Source organism: Pipra filicauda, unplaced genomic scaffold (genome assembly GCF_003945595.2).
Source record: "Pipra filicauda isolate LSUMZ 115617 unplaced genomic scaffold, ASM394559v2 scaffold189_size1545977_pilon, whole genome shotgun sequence".
Lineage (NCBI taxonomy): Eukaryota > Metazoa > Chordata > Aves > Passeriformes > Pipridae > Pipra > Pipra filicauda.
Window position 1 is genome coordinate 1,296,975 of NW_024104297.1, and position 13,026 is coordinate 1,310,000.

General features: G+C 41.8%; 1 long non-coding RNA gene across 1 annotated transcript in view; it reads left to right on the forward strand.

The window, feature by feature from the left end:
- The first annotated feature begins 954 nt into the window (after positions 1-954).
- Positions 955-13,026, forward strand: part of LOC120323045 — a 21,963-nt gene continuing 9,891 nt past the window's right edge. Inside the window, exons 1-5 of the long non-coding RNA XR_005563124.1 lie at positions 955-1,084; positions 2,298-2,438; positions 2,538-2,632; positions 6,409-6,501; positions 6,961-7,128. This is a non-coding gene — a long non-coding RNA (uncharacterized LOC120323045). The remainder of the gene's footprint in view (positions 1,085-2,297; positions 2,439-2,537; positions 2,633-6,408; positions 6,502-6,960; positions 7,129-13,026) is intronic.

A 13,026-nucleotide genomic window follows, 5' to 3' on the forward strand; every position in this document is an offset into this window, starting at 1 on the left:
CTGTAATAAACTAGAAAGGTTTACTTAAAAAAAACCAAACAAAGAGAGGGGGAAATACTATTTTGAACCCACAATGTAGATGGACTGAGCTGTGATGACTGAGGAAGGGGATGTTCATATTCTCTTCTTCAGATCTGAGAAAAGAAATGTAGTACTGCAGTGGATTACTACACAGCTTGTCTTCAGTTTTCACCAGGTCCTACAGTCTGTACAAAATATTGGACAGTGTTGGAATCAAATGGCAACTTAACTTCGTAAATATTTTGGACATGAAGTACTTAAGAAAAATATAGCCTTTTAAAGTTTGCATTCTTTATGTTTTCAAGAAAAACAGTGAATAGGATGCACTGCACCAAGAACATTCCTGAAATCGTTACCCCTTTGAGCCTCGATTTATGTTTTAAATGGCATAAATAATAACCTAGAGCCCCCTACCCACAAGCAATGTTGTGGCCAAAGACCAGATCTGCAGCTGGTTTGGATGAGTTGCTCATTTACAGCCAAAATACTCTGCAATATGCAGATTTCCCCTGCTCAGAATTTAGCCCTAAATTTCTAAGAAGTTATGGACTTTCCTCATTTCATTCATGGCTTTCAGTTGACTGCTTTTTCTTTGTTCTTGAGAGCACAGGGTTACATAAGTTAATGTTGAAATTACTCCTATTTTGCAACAACGCAATCAAAGTCATTTCAGCATCTGCACTGATAAAGTGAGAACAGCTCATCCGGATTGGCCTCCAGGACCCGCGCTCACCATTGCAAAGCTGGAATACAGAATTAGATTCATTTTAAAAAGAAAAAAAAAAAATAAAGGAAGAAAAAGATAGAATCCGTTGTCATTCACTCTGAAAAGGCATTACAGACTGCCGACACTGTACAGAAAAATAGGAGATGTTGACCTTTTTATTATAGACTTTTCTGTGCTGTTGCCCTCCTTTCGAGGTGCACCCCCGCCGCCGCGCACCCCCGCGTGCACCCGCGCACACACGCGCCCGCTCTTCAGCTCTGTGTTATCTCAAATAATTACCCTGCGCTTCTGGCTGTCCCCAGTGACTTCTGCTGCTAAAAAAGCTACTCATTGTCGGTGAGTGAAGAGGGATTTCAAACCTGCTTCTTGTGGCCCAGCAACAGCTCTTAATTAACCACTCAGGTATTGAGCCGCCTCCTCGCCCGGCTCCCATCCATATGGCAGGAACATGTCCACAGTGATAATCACTGAAGGAAATATTGTATCAAAAAAAGGCCTCGCAGAACAGAAAGCTCCTGCAAATTATTTTTAATGATTCTCCTCTTGTGAGATGGATTATTTGTTATTTCCAGCAGGGCCAGGAAAGGGGGCTTTAGGGGTACATGCCTGTCCTCCAGTCGCTCTCCCCTGCAGCTGGGCAGAGCCCCAGCCCCAGCCCTGCCACTGAGTGTGCACCCGGGCTACCAGAGGAGGCCCTTCAGGCAGCCTAAAGAGCTTTAGTTCCCTATGATTTTGATAATCCTTTGTTTCTAGTGTGACTTGCTTTTCTACACATTGGATGTGCATGTTTCCTGTGAGCAAGGGACTTGAAAAAACTTGCAGCCTTGACACAGACCCACACTTTTTCCTTCCCCCTTGGTTTATGGTAAAGAAAACAGTGATTTGAGTTTATAAATCTAATTAAAAATGAAGCTGCATTTACATTTTAAAACCTTGCATATACCAGCATACTGTGTCAAAAGATATTATGTATGATTTTACTTTGTGACAGAAACCATTACATTTAAAAATTCATTACAGCAAGGTTAGTTAGACACATGATGGATGCAGCTTTAATCCTGCCATATATTATTACAGTTAAAATGTAAATGATGAAAAATATTTTGTGCTTATCAGCATTTATGTGGAAATGTGTTTTACAGTGATATATGGTGTTATATTTCTATTATTATGATGAGAAAGAATGAAATACAAAAAGACTAAGTGTTTATTAAAACATGGTTACTTGTGATAAAATATTCTTGTTGTACACGACTTTAAACATATTTACCAAGGGCATTTGTCCAAAACAACTGTGAAATGTGTTTGCTATGCAAATCATTCTTTGTAATTTTTTTCCCCTCTGTTATACCAACCATAGCTTTTTAATAGCCTAATGTTGAAGCCATGTAAATATATTTTTATTATTTCTCACTTCAGACACGGCAGGAACAGGAACTGGCTCTGTTTGCACACATGCGTGTATTCAAATAGATGGAAGCATACATGAAAAGATAGACAGTTGATCCTAGCAAAAATCCTTTTCACTTTCTATGTCCTCTCATTTCAGCCTCTCAAAGCCAACCTTGATCACAGGGAGCTGAGCTCTTCACAGGCACAGCCTTTGGCACATGCTGGTCTGTGAGCATACACGTGGTCCTGTTGACGGCAGAGTGGTTTAACACCTCACGCAACTGAACCTTTAACTCAGGTTTGTTTTACACCCTTCTCCCTCACATATGGGCAGTGCATCATTGCATGGGAGATTCATCCCCTGGCCAGGGAACTGAATTTTTCTTTTTTCCCCAAGGAACGTGAGTTCTCAATTGAGCTTGTGCTTTAGAAGAGCCCTGACAAGTAAATCTGTGCGGTGTTGTCCTAATTTGAAGAGTAATGAGTTTTGAGGTCAGTATTGCATGCTGCAAATTCCTAGGTTAAGTAAGTTTTTAAAGAAATTTTACTCCAGCAGTGACCCTTCTAGAAAGGTTTCTGGCAATAAGGGCCTTGTCTCCACAGGCAAAATCCAGTATAATCTTGAGCAGAACAATACAAAGGCGTAAAAGCCATTAAGTGACTTGCCCAGCATCCCACAGGAAGTCTGTGACAGAAAAGAAAATAAAAACCTGAAGGTCCCGAAACTTAGGAATTTAAGCATTCTGTCTGTGCATTCCCATGTGTGCTCTGTCCACTGGGTTTTCAGTGTGTTTTGGGTTTGCTCTCTCGGTCCTTCCACTGACCCTGGCTGACTGCTGCATTATGCCAAGTATTAAGTAACCTGGTGATCCAGAAGCTATTGCCTTACACCCCTCATTCCCCCAGCTTGGTGTTGCTTCCTCCGTGTTCCCACTACTTATTTTCTGGTTGTATCTACTACAAGTTCATGCTGTTTGTTTTGTTACTTTCTATGCAGCTTATAATTAAAAAAACAGTGGAGTCGATAAACAAGTTAATTGTATGGTTTCCATATTATTCCTATAATTCCTGCAGTTTACATTGCTGTCTCTTAAAAAAAAAATTATTTCAGTTTGGCATGATGCAGTAATCAGACTGAGATTACTTCTAGTTATGTGAAGCTGAGCCCATCTTTAGCAAGTCAAATGCGCTTCTGTAAAAACTAAATCAAAATGTTTGTGATCAAGAGCATATATGCCCTTCAGTCCTTAATGCCTTTCTTTTGATATGAACAGAAGCAGGAGACCTGGTACTTGTAGTTCACTAAAGTGGCTATTTCCTTATAACCTCCCTCTTGTAACAATGTTTATTCAGTTATCAGGGAAGAAATATCATTTGTCCGTGCAGCTACAATTACCCAATTTGTTGTATAAATTATTACATTTTTTTCTCATCTCGTGTTGATGACAGAATCATTTAATAGACTTTCAGTTGCTCAAGCTTGAAAATTGGTTCCACATTCTCCCTTTTTTTAGTTTTCCTCCCTAGGGTGAGTGCAACGCAGTCTAAATACAATTTCCATCCTCCCCCCCTCCATTTTTTTTTAAACATCTGCTTGTATGAGGATGTTGTTGTGTACATTAGTGCTGTACAGTTTAGCACCCTTTAGGACTACCTTCAGCTCTCAGCTTCCTCATTCCCGGGGCCAATCATAATATATCAGGAACTGTAGATATTTCCTATCTCAGCACTCTCCATAACTCTTCTGCTCAGCTGTCTGAAGCTGTTTTCTTTAGGAAGTCCAAAGCAAGGGGGGCTGGTTGACCTGGCATCAGTCCTATTTATAAGAATAAAACCTCTTCCCTGTACACCTTTGGAGCTTTGTCATGTAGGGGTCACTTCCGTTTAAATTAATAGCCATCGCGCCCGTGGCGGAACATGGCCACCTAACCTTTGCTGTCCCCTCTACCCTTTTGTTTGAAGTTATCCAACCTACTCAGATAATTTTCTTCAAAGCTAAGGTTACAGGATTTGCAACTGTGTCTTTGCCACATAATTCATTAGGAAGGGGAAAACCAGCTATTGTCTGTCACATGTACTGGACTTTTTTTTTTTTTTTTTGGTGATATGTTTATTTGTTTATTTTAAATAAGCGTTTGCTTTTAAATTTTTCCTCCCCTGCTGTTGCTGCTGAAATAAATGCCAATCAGGCTTGTTTGCTTAGTATAGGAGTTACTGTGTGGTTGGAGGAAGAAATGATGTATGGAGCAGCCATCTCACTCCCAGCCTTCGATCTAAGAGCTTTTCTTAGAAGTAATGTTTCTGTGGCACTGGAGATGTCACAGAGTTACCATCTGCCCACTCATGAGTCAACTGATTGCCTATGAAATCTATTTGTTTTAGTTTTTAGCCTAAGAATATTTGCTGAAAGGAGGATTATCACTTTGTAGACCACCAACAGCTGTTGAAAAGCAGGGCATAAAACTTTGTTTATGTCTTTAATAACCCACTTAATGACGGAGCAAGCACATTATTCATAATAAAATAGGCTGGCATGATCTTACTCCAGTGCATGGTGTCAGGGAATTAAGAAACATCTGCTATGCCATAAAATAACATTGTATATACTATGTACATTAAAAACACATGTATACGCATATGTATATTATATACATTATTTAAAATGTCTCAGTGGAACTCTCTTTTTAATTACTTTTAGCAAACACTGAAGTGGTTAAATGAGGGTATTTTTACTTCTGAATTTGAATTTTATATAATGTTTGAGTCTGTGGCTAGATATAATGGCAAGGGACAGGATACTTTATCAGAGTACATTAAAGACGTAAAGGCAAAGTTTCGAGTCTTGAAATTGGGGTTCAAAATCTATTTTTAGCCTCCAAATAAGTGACCTAATTTTCTGAACCACAAAGCATTTGTGGGTTCTTAACTTGATGAGGGTGTTGGTTGCTCAGCAACTCTGAAAAACCAGGCCAGTATTTCAGTGCCTAAATGCAGATTTTTATTTACAACGAAGGCATCTGAATTTGCAGCTTTTATCCGTACTAGTTACAGGCATTACGCCTGCACTCAGAATGGAAACCTCCCTGTGCTGCTGCTGCACGTGCAAGGGGAGTCACTGCCTTTGCTTCAGAGAACCTGGAGTCAGAGGGACCAACTATTCCTTACCCTCGCTCTGCAGCTGGGATGCTGGAGGCAGAGGGGGAATGCTTCTCCCTGGAAGTGGCTGAGCATGGTGGCTCCCAACCAGCAAAGCATGTAAACATGTCTTTAAATTTAAGCGCGTGAGATGTAAGTGGGACTACTTGCATCTTAAAATTAAATACATGTTTCACTAGATCAGGCCAGATGGTTTTACATGCTCAAAAGTGACATTTACAAGGTCACATAGGAAATGTTTGACAGAGCCAGGAACTGAAACCAGATCTCCTGAGTGCCAACCTTATGCCTTAGTTTTGCACCCATCTTTTTTTTTTTTTTTTTTGATGGCATTTTTCTCTCAGTGCAAACAAAAATGGAAAAAAATGATCCAGTAAGTAGACAAGGAAGTTGTAGGGTCTTGCATGTCTGTCTGTTTTTGGTTTTGTTTGTTGTTTGGGTTTTTTTTTCAAGTGCTACTGTTTCAGAGATTAGCACTTTCAGCTTTTCAGAAAAACACGTATTTTTATCGGCTTTACAAATTTTTTTCTCCTATCTTTCAGATACGTAAGCAATCTGTTTTCACTTTGTAGGTGGCCCACCAAATAAAAAAAGTTATAAGTTAATAAAATTTCTATGCAGATTTATATGAACTGAATGAACTCCCCCAGAATCTGAACGTTAATCTGTTGGAAAATAGCTGCCGTGGTACTGGAATAACTCAACGTCACACAGCAGGGCACACTAACAGTAGTTCTCTCATTGACATTTTCCCCACAAGTGCCAAAATAAACACGGGAAACTACTATGGGGGAAAAGCCCAATGAACTACTGGAATGGCAACTGTGATATATTGAAAGCGGTTTCCTCAGATTCACCTAAATCTCAGCTTTCACTAATGTGTATATTTTTCTTGGGAGCCCTATCCCTGTGAATTATCTCAAATGCATCTCTTTGGTTTAGTCTGTCTTTGCAAGCTCTGTTCTTGGCAAACACCTACACTCTTTGCAATCTCCCATTCTGCCTCAGGTTTGATGTCTTTAGCCTTTCTGTCCTTCTCTAACTCAAATCCAGACCTCAGCACCATGAGAAAGTACTCTAGATGAAATACTTTATTTCTTATTAACATTTAGTGACCATGATCTTACCCTGTGTATGACAAGGAAGGAAGCAACATTCTCACTTTCTCATAGGACCCTCCTACTACACCAGGAAACTGCAAAAAGGTAAAATATGAGCATGGGGGTGTAGGTTTTATGTAGTGACCTCTTGTTTTGGCTGGCTGGGCTCTGTTGTGTTTAATGGACTTCTATTCATAAAATTTGCATATCTGTGACCAGTTTGCAAAAACTCTTAAAAATTAGTATAATTTAAGTAAGATTCCTATAAATGAACTCACCCAGTAACCTCTGGGGTCTGAGAATCAGGGTACATTTATTTTTCTTGAGAGTATTTAGAACATCATCATTTCAAGCTGAGCAGTTCCACCAGACCAGAACAGGGGCCTGTGGCCAAGGCACTGCAGCTACTGAGCTGGAAAGGGAGGACAGGGTCTGCAAGGGCTAGAGATGTAGTCTTGATGTAGAACTATTTCTTTTCTATTTTATATCAAACTGAGAGAAATTAAAACTTAGAATCTTCCAAAGAAAATGTCCTCTAACTTGTTGGCCTGGTTTCTCCTTCAGCAAACACCAACTTGTCTCGTTATGAGCATTAAGGATCCCTGTGGAAGGATCTCATGCTAAAAAGCATAATGCAGCTCCCTTTCAAGGTGTGCTTAACATCAGCTTCTCACTCAGGACAGGCACATGTCTGTACTTGTCAGAAGACCAGGCACAGAAGCTGTTAATAAGGTATGTACACGTATTTTTCTGGTTTATTTCATTGGGGTTTTTTAACTGAACCTGAGCTATACTGTACATGGGAACAGCTGTACAGTGACCAGAGCAAATGTTCTGTCTAGGGAAGGTATTGCTCCTTCTCCACTAGCAGCAGACACTTAAGAAAGAGACCAGAAAAGGGTGTCTAGATACTGCTGCTTCCATAGCAAACCTTCCTAGCTTTCTCTGTGCAGCAGTTCCAATTACCTGAGCCAGAACTGGTATCCTGGTTGCTTTTTGTAGTCCCTGACAGATTTTCCCACACCTCCCCATTCATTACTTTGGATAATCAGTTTTTAAGGGCATGCACACTTTTGATATCTACAACGTCCAGGGGCATTGAATTCCACAGTTTCACTGTGCATTACATGCACCGAGTTCTTGAGTTCTTGTCCCAAATAATTATTTCCCTGGCACTCTTGATCTTATAAACCTTTGTAGTGCCACTTTTCATCCACCTGCACACTCTCCAGGCTGTGGAATCATCCTGTATGTAGGTGTTCCTCAGCAGCAGTCCCATATCTTTAAAATGGTTCAAATTTCTCCTGGTAACTTAACAAATAACGTTTACTTCTGGGATAAAATGGGCACACACTACTACCCTCAGTGATACACAATACAAGCTTCAGAAATACCAGTAAAGGTGGAAATATAAAAAGCAGATTAACCTCCAATGTCCTTCAAATGGCAAGGAATACAGAGCTGAGACAAAGGCAGTGGTTTCTCCCTGGATTCCCCATATAGAGGAATCGCCAGAATAGGAGATTCTCCTGCAGGCTGTAGGAGCATTGCCTTCCCATGTATTCCCCTGTGTCTGGTAAATTGGGTTGAGGGCTCTTTAAATATCATGTGGAGAAACTTTTGGACATAAAATCAAGATCTAAATATGTCAGACAAGTAATTGAATGGGGAACTTTAAAATATTAAATTTTATGTGGTTCTAGCCAGTTCCTTTATTTGGCGGTTCCTCATTTCCTGCATACTGGGAGAACTGGAAAGCTAGTGCCAGTGTAAGCACCTATCACAGCTTATTACAGAGGGTGAACAGCCAATGTTATTAGTAGATGAGCAGGAAAGGTAGATCAATATAAGGAAATACTGATTTCATTCACTATTCCCTTTGTCACTGCCAGGCCTCAGAATTTTTCAGTTCATTGATGTCAGTAAGGATTTACTTCCCTGCCCAAGGAGCTGGGGCCAGATTATTCCCAGGCTGCAGCAGATACTGATCAGCATGTAAGCTCGCTTGGGCAGCTGGGTAGGAAAATAAAATTTAAGATCACAGCAACTTAAATACTTCTTGGGCTTATAATATCCACATTAGTATTAGGCAACTTGGCAACAGAAGTGACCAAAACACGTGTCTCCTTTCACAGTGATGCTTGGTGAATACATCAGGTGGGTTAGACAGAGGGGTATAATGTTTTCATTAGCTGAATGAACACCTAGCTCAGGCCAAGTCTGGAAACATTTTTATTCACAGAGCAGCTCGAGGGTTAACTCTGTTTAGCATATTCACTTCCCTACTAACATGCCATTATTTCATTTGCAGAGCATCTTCCTCCCTAGCAGCACCTAGAGCCTGTCCTTGCATACCCCCATGGTCTAATGTCCTCAGCAAGCTGTAGTTTACACCACACACACCTCACATCACTGTTATCACCAGTGGTTTCCTCAATGGAAATAATCATTCACATTATAACTGTTGCCAAAACCCTCTGGCACCAGACGTGCTCTTGAAATGAAAGCCTGAAGGCACCCAAGAGCCTGAGCAACTGTAGCAGCAGCCCAGCCAGTCAGTGAGCTGGGTTTGAACTGCAGGAGGGGGAAAAGACAGAAGACTTCCCTGAGGAAAAATTACACTTTGTTTTATACACATATGTAGAATCACATTTTGTGTTCAGTATCAACTAGAGGTAGGTGCCCAAATCTGCCTGGTCCTTGTAGACAAGTTTAGCTGTGTGCTGAGACACCTTTTTAATGTATATTTATACAAAGGAATGCTTGTGTGTTTGTGTGCGTGTGCGCACTAATCTTTGCTCAGTGTTTGTACATCTTGAGGACTTCACTCCCTAAGTGCAGGTTAGAAGTTGTCCGCAGTTAAACTTATAAGCAGAGATAGTTAAATAATATTTTCTTCTCCTCAGTGATATGACATTGCCTACCTAGTCACAGAATAAGATACAGCAACTTAGTCTAAGTAATGCATCCAAATAGTCATTTGACTTACCTTGAATCTGCTCAGTTCTTTCATCTTCTCCTGTCAACCAGGCAGAGGGGCATTCCTAAAATCTCTGGCAGCTGGCATGTGAGGAATTCTTATTGTGGTGGTGCAGCTTATTCGAGTGGGCACATGTGAGCCTAATCACCAGAACAGAGACTGGCTGATGTGCACCTACCTTTCTGCCTCCTGAGCAGCACTGTCTGGGACCAAAACCCACATAAGAAACAGGGATTTTTACTTATGTCCAGGATTCCACATTGAAACCTGAATGTGTGCCTTTCCATGCTAATGGCTTCATGTCCATGTACCTGCAAATGATTCATCATGCAGTCCCACCACTGCCTACCTGGAGCCTGGAAACATTTTGAATGCATTCAAATATTTCCATGCCAAAACGGCATTTTTTACACATTCTAATTTCAAAGATGACTCTAAACATTCTAAGTCCCTTAGCAGGTTTAAACATTTTTAGTGAGTTAAACTAACTGCATGTGTTATTTTTGTACAGTTGGATTGTGTAACTTGATTACCTGACATAGTATCAGCAGCGTGAGGTCCTTTACGGGTCACGGCTGAGATGGATTTTATGCATAAGAATTTCTCCATTTTTGTTCAGGAGAAAATTGTTCTTCTAGGCAATACTCATTAACTCAAATCTGGAAAAAAGAAAGCAAAATACAGCCAGACACCCGCAAAACAGCCTATTAGAGCCTTGCAATGAAGGAGACGGAAAACAAAATCCTATCCCAGTCTCTTTGGACTGGGGCCACCCATCCCACACCAAGACCCTCAGCCACAGCCGAGGTGGCTGGTTCCTTTCCCTCATGTCTCAGGGCAGCGTCACCCACTGCATGGAGGTGGCTGGGCCCCTCTTGTACCCTGACTGGACCCTCAGGCACCATGCAATGGGTGACCACCCCCATCAGGGTGCAGGTGTACAGCCCAGCAGGTACTAGCATGCATCAATGTGCACCATCTCCTCTCTCCTGGAGCCCCCAGGCAGGAGGCGACTGGGAACAGGGCTTGACTCTGGGAGGATTTGGGACAGAGTCACACACTATAAAACTGTGCTTCAGCAAAGATAGCCCAGCTCCTTGTTAGTGCTGAAAAATGCTCCACAGCATCCAAGCCCTGCGGTGCTCCCAGCTCGTGCTGATGGGCGAGCTAATTGTCAGCATGCCACTGCCTCTGCTCCCTGTGTGGTCCCACTGAGTGAGCCATCCTGATGGCTGCCAGTAATGAGGAAAACTGGTGTGTTTTTGTTTTGTTTCCTTTTAAATAAACTTGCAGTCCTTAATCTAGCAGGCTGGAGTCCAGATTTGACAGCCCAGTGAGTAACGAGGTGCAAGGAAAGACAGGATGTAGAATTAGGAGGTCAGGGCTGAAGGTTGCCCCAAATTTAATCTCTGGGCTGGACGTGTTACATCTCTTCCTCACCCCTCCTTCTCTTCATCCTCTCCCATGTCATCATTCTTAGACACAGGGCATAGGTGCTCACCTACTGGGGCAATGGCCTGCCCAGCCTTCCTGGGGAGCTGGAGGGGGAGAGACCACAGCGGGAAATACCCCACTGGTGCTCCTGGCCCTGTCTGGGGCTGTCGCATGACGTGTTCAGGCTGAGGCACCTGGAGCTGCCCACAGCTCTGCCCCAGGTATTTTGCACCCACCTCTTTCTCACCTCACCTTGAGGAGAAGTATTGAGCTATTCATCTTGTTCAGATGCATTCATAAGAATGATGCAGGCATACTATAGAGATCTATATACGATGAGGGATAATTACAAATATTGTTATCTTATTAAATAATTATTATTTTATTAATTATTATTAAACAGCAATGTCTCTTCAAAATAAAGGTGAAGTGTTCTGTATCTTTTCCTATTTTACACACACTTTCTCAGTTCCTCTGTGTCTCCCTTTCTGTTCAAAGTCAGCTGATTAGGTGACTAATTTTCTTCACCTGCAAAGTGCATTTTTGCTGTTCTACTATTCACTAGAAAAATGCAACACCCAACCAAAATATTTGTTTTTATTAGACTAATACATTGCAGATTTGTCTTCTGTAGTGATAAAGGGTTAGTTTACCTTCATTGTTATTTACCATCCTGTTTCTTGACTTCTTATGATTGTAGCACTGTCCAGTAGGGAATTCTTATGGATTGGTGCATCAGAGGTGGACCAAAACCCAAATTGGGGGGTTTCTGGTGTTGGTTTGTTGGTATCTATGCCTTGTAGCCAAAAACCTGAGCTCTAACCTTTCATTTGTTGAGCCCCTGAGCTCTGACCTCTGGGCTCCAGGTGACCCCACACCAGTTATGTACTATCTTAACATAGGAAAGTACAGAAACACTAAACCTAACTAAAAGAGGCCTATTTTATGTAGCAGAATAACCCCTGGCAGAGCACACTGAGCTTGTCAAACAGCCCCTTCTGCATGTCAGAACTGTCCTGGACCTTGTGCCCCTGCACCCACTGACTGCCCTGCACAGCAACGTCCATGTCAGCCTGTGGGCTTGGCTGCAGGTCTCAGGGACAGGGCAGAGCCTCCCCCTTCGCTGCTCCCTTTGGAAAAGTACTGCTGGTAATTGATTGCAGAGGCTTCCATCGGCTTCCAGATAAAGTGGCTCAAGAAGCAAAAGGCAAATCAGGTTCACCCAGTGTCTCTGGTGACATTTTATGTTACATTGCTGAGATCATCTTTGTCTTGGTACCTATCAGTAAGCATTAATTTCCTTTTGATACCTCTTCTTACCTTTCAACCTAGCTCAAACCAGATTTTAGCACGAGAAAATCAGATTATTATGACATACTAAAGGTACTAAATAATTTTTTTCTGCTGCCTGTAGCGTTGTCAACATCTGTGGCCATGGCTGAATTACAGCTATGCATGCACTAAACTTACATTTATTCGTCATCTGAATTTTTTTTGGCAGCAAAGAAGAAAGTGCGCTGATTAAAATTTAAGAGTTATCTCAACAAGTTCAAGACCCTCTAATCAGCTCACCTTGGCTCAGGTGTCCCTCTGCTTGCCAATAGTCTTTAACATGCATCAAGGAAAAGAATATAGTCAGCAAATCCCGCCGTTTCCATGGTGACCACAGGTGGCCCTGTGCTCGCCTCCTCTACAGATGAACAGATAAAAGGTCATCGGTATTGATGGCACCAGGGAGAAATTAGTGCAGGCTGGTTTGTGGACTCCTGTGCTAAGGCAGGACAGCGATGAAGTCAGGACTTCAGCAGTGTGTGAATCCCTTTGGCTCAACGCCCCTGCAGCTGAGCCACGTGTTTAAGTGCATTTTTGGACAGCAACACTTTCGTGGTCCATAGCTCTGGCAGCAGTGAGAACAACTTCGTGGTTTAGATGGGCAGCAATAACGCAGATTAAAAGAAGTGTGGCTTTTTCTCTGGAGGGTTGGAAAACATAGTGAGCAGCTCTATGTTTTTAAGGCAGCACTTTGAAAGAGGGGCAAGTGTAAAAGTTTAATTATAGGCTTTTCCTGACAGCGAAACAACTCATCAGTCTCTGTGTGTGTGTTGTCAAACTGCAAATCCCAAACAAGCAAAGGAAAGGAAAAGACGTTCACATTGACTCACATTCTGTGCTGTTCTGACAAAATATTTTCAGCTGTTTAGTGTAATGTCTGGTGT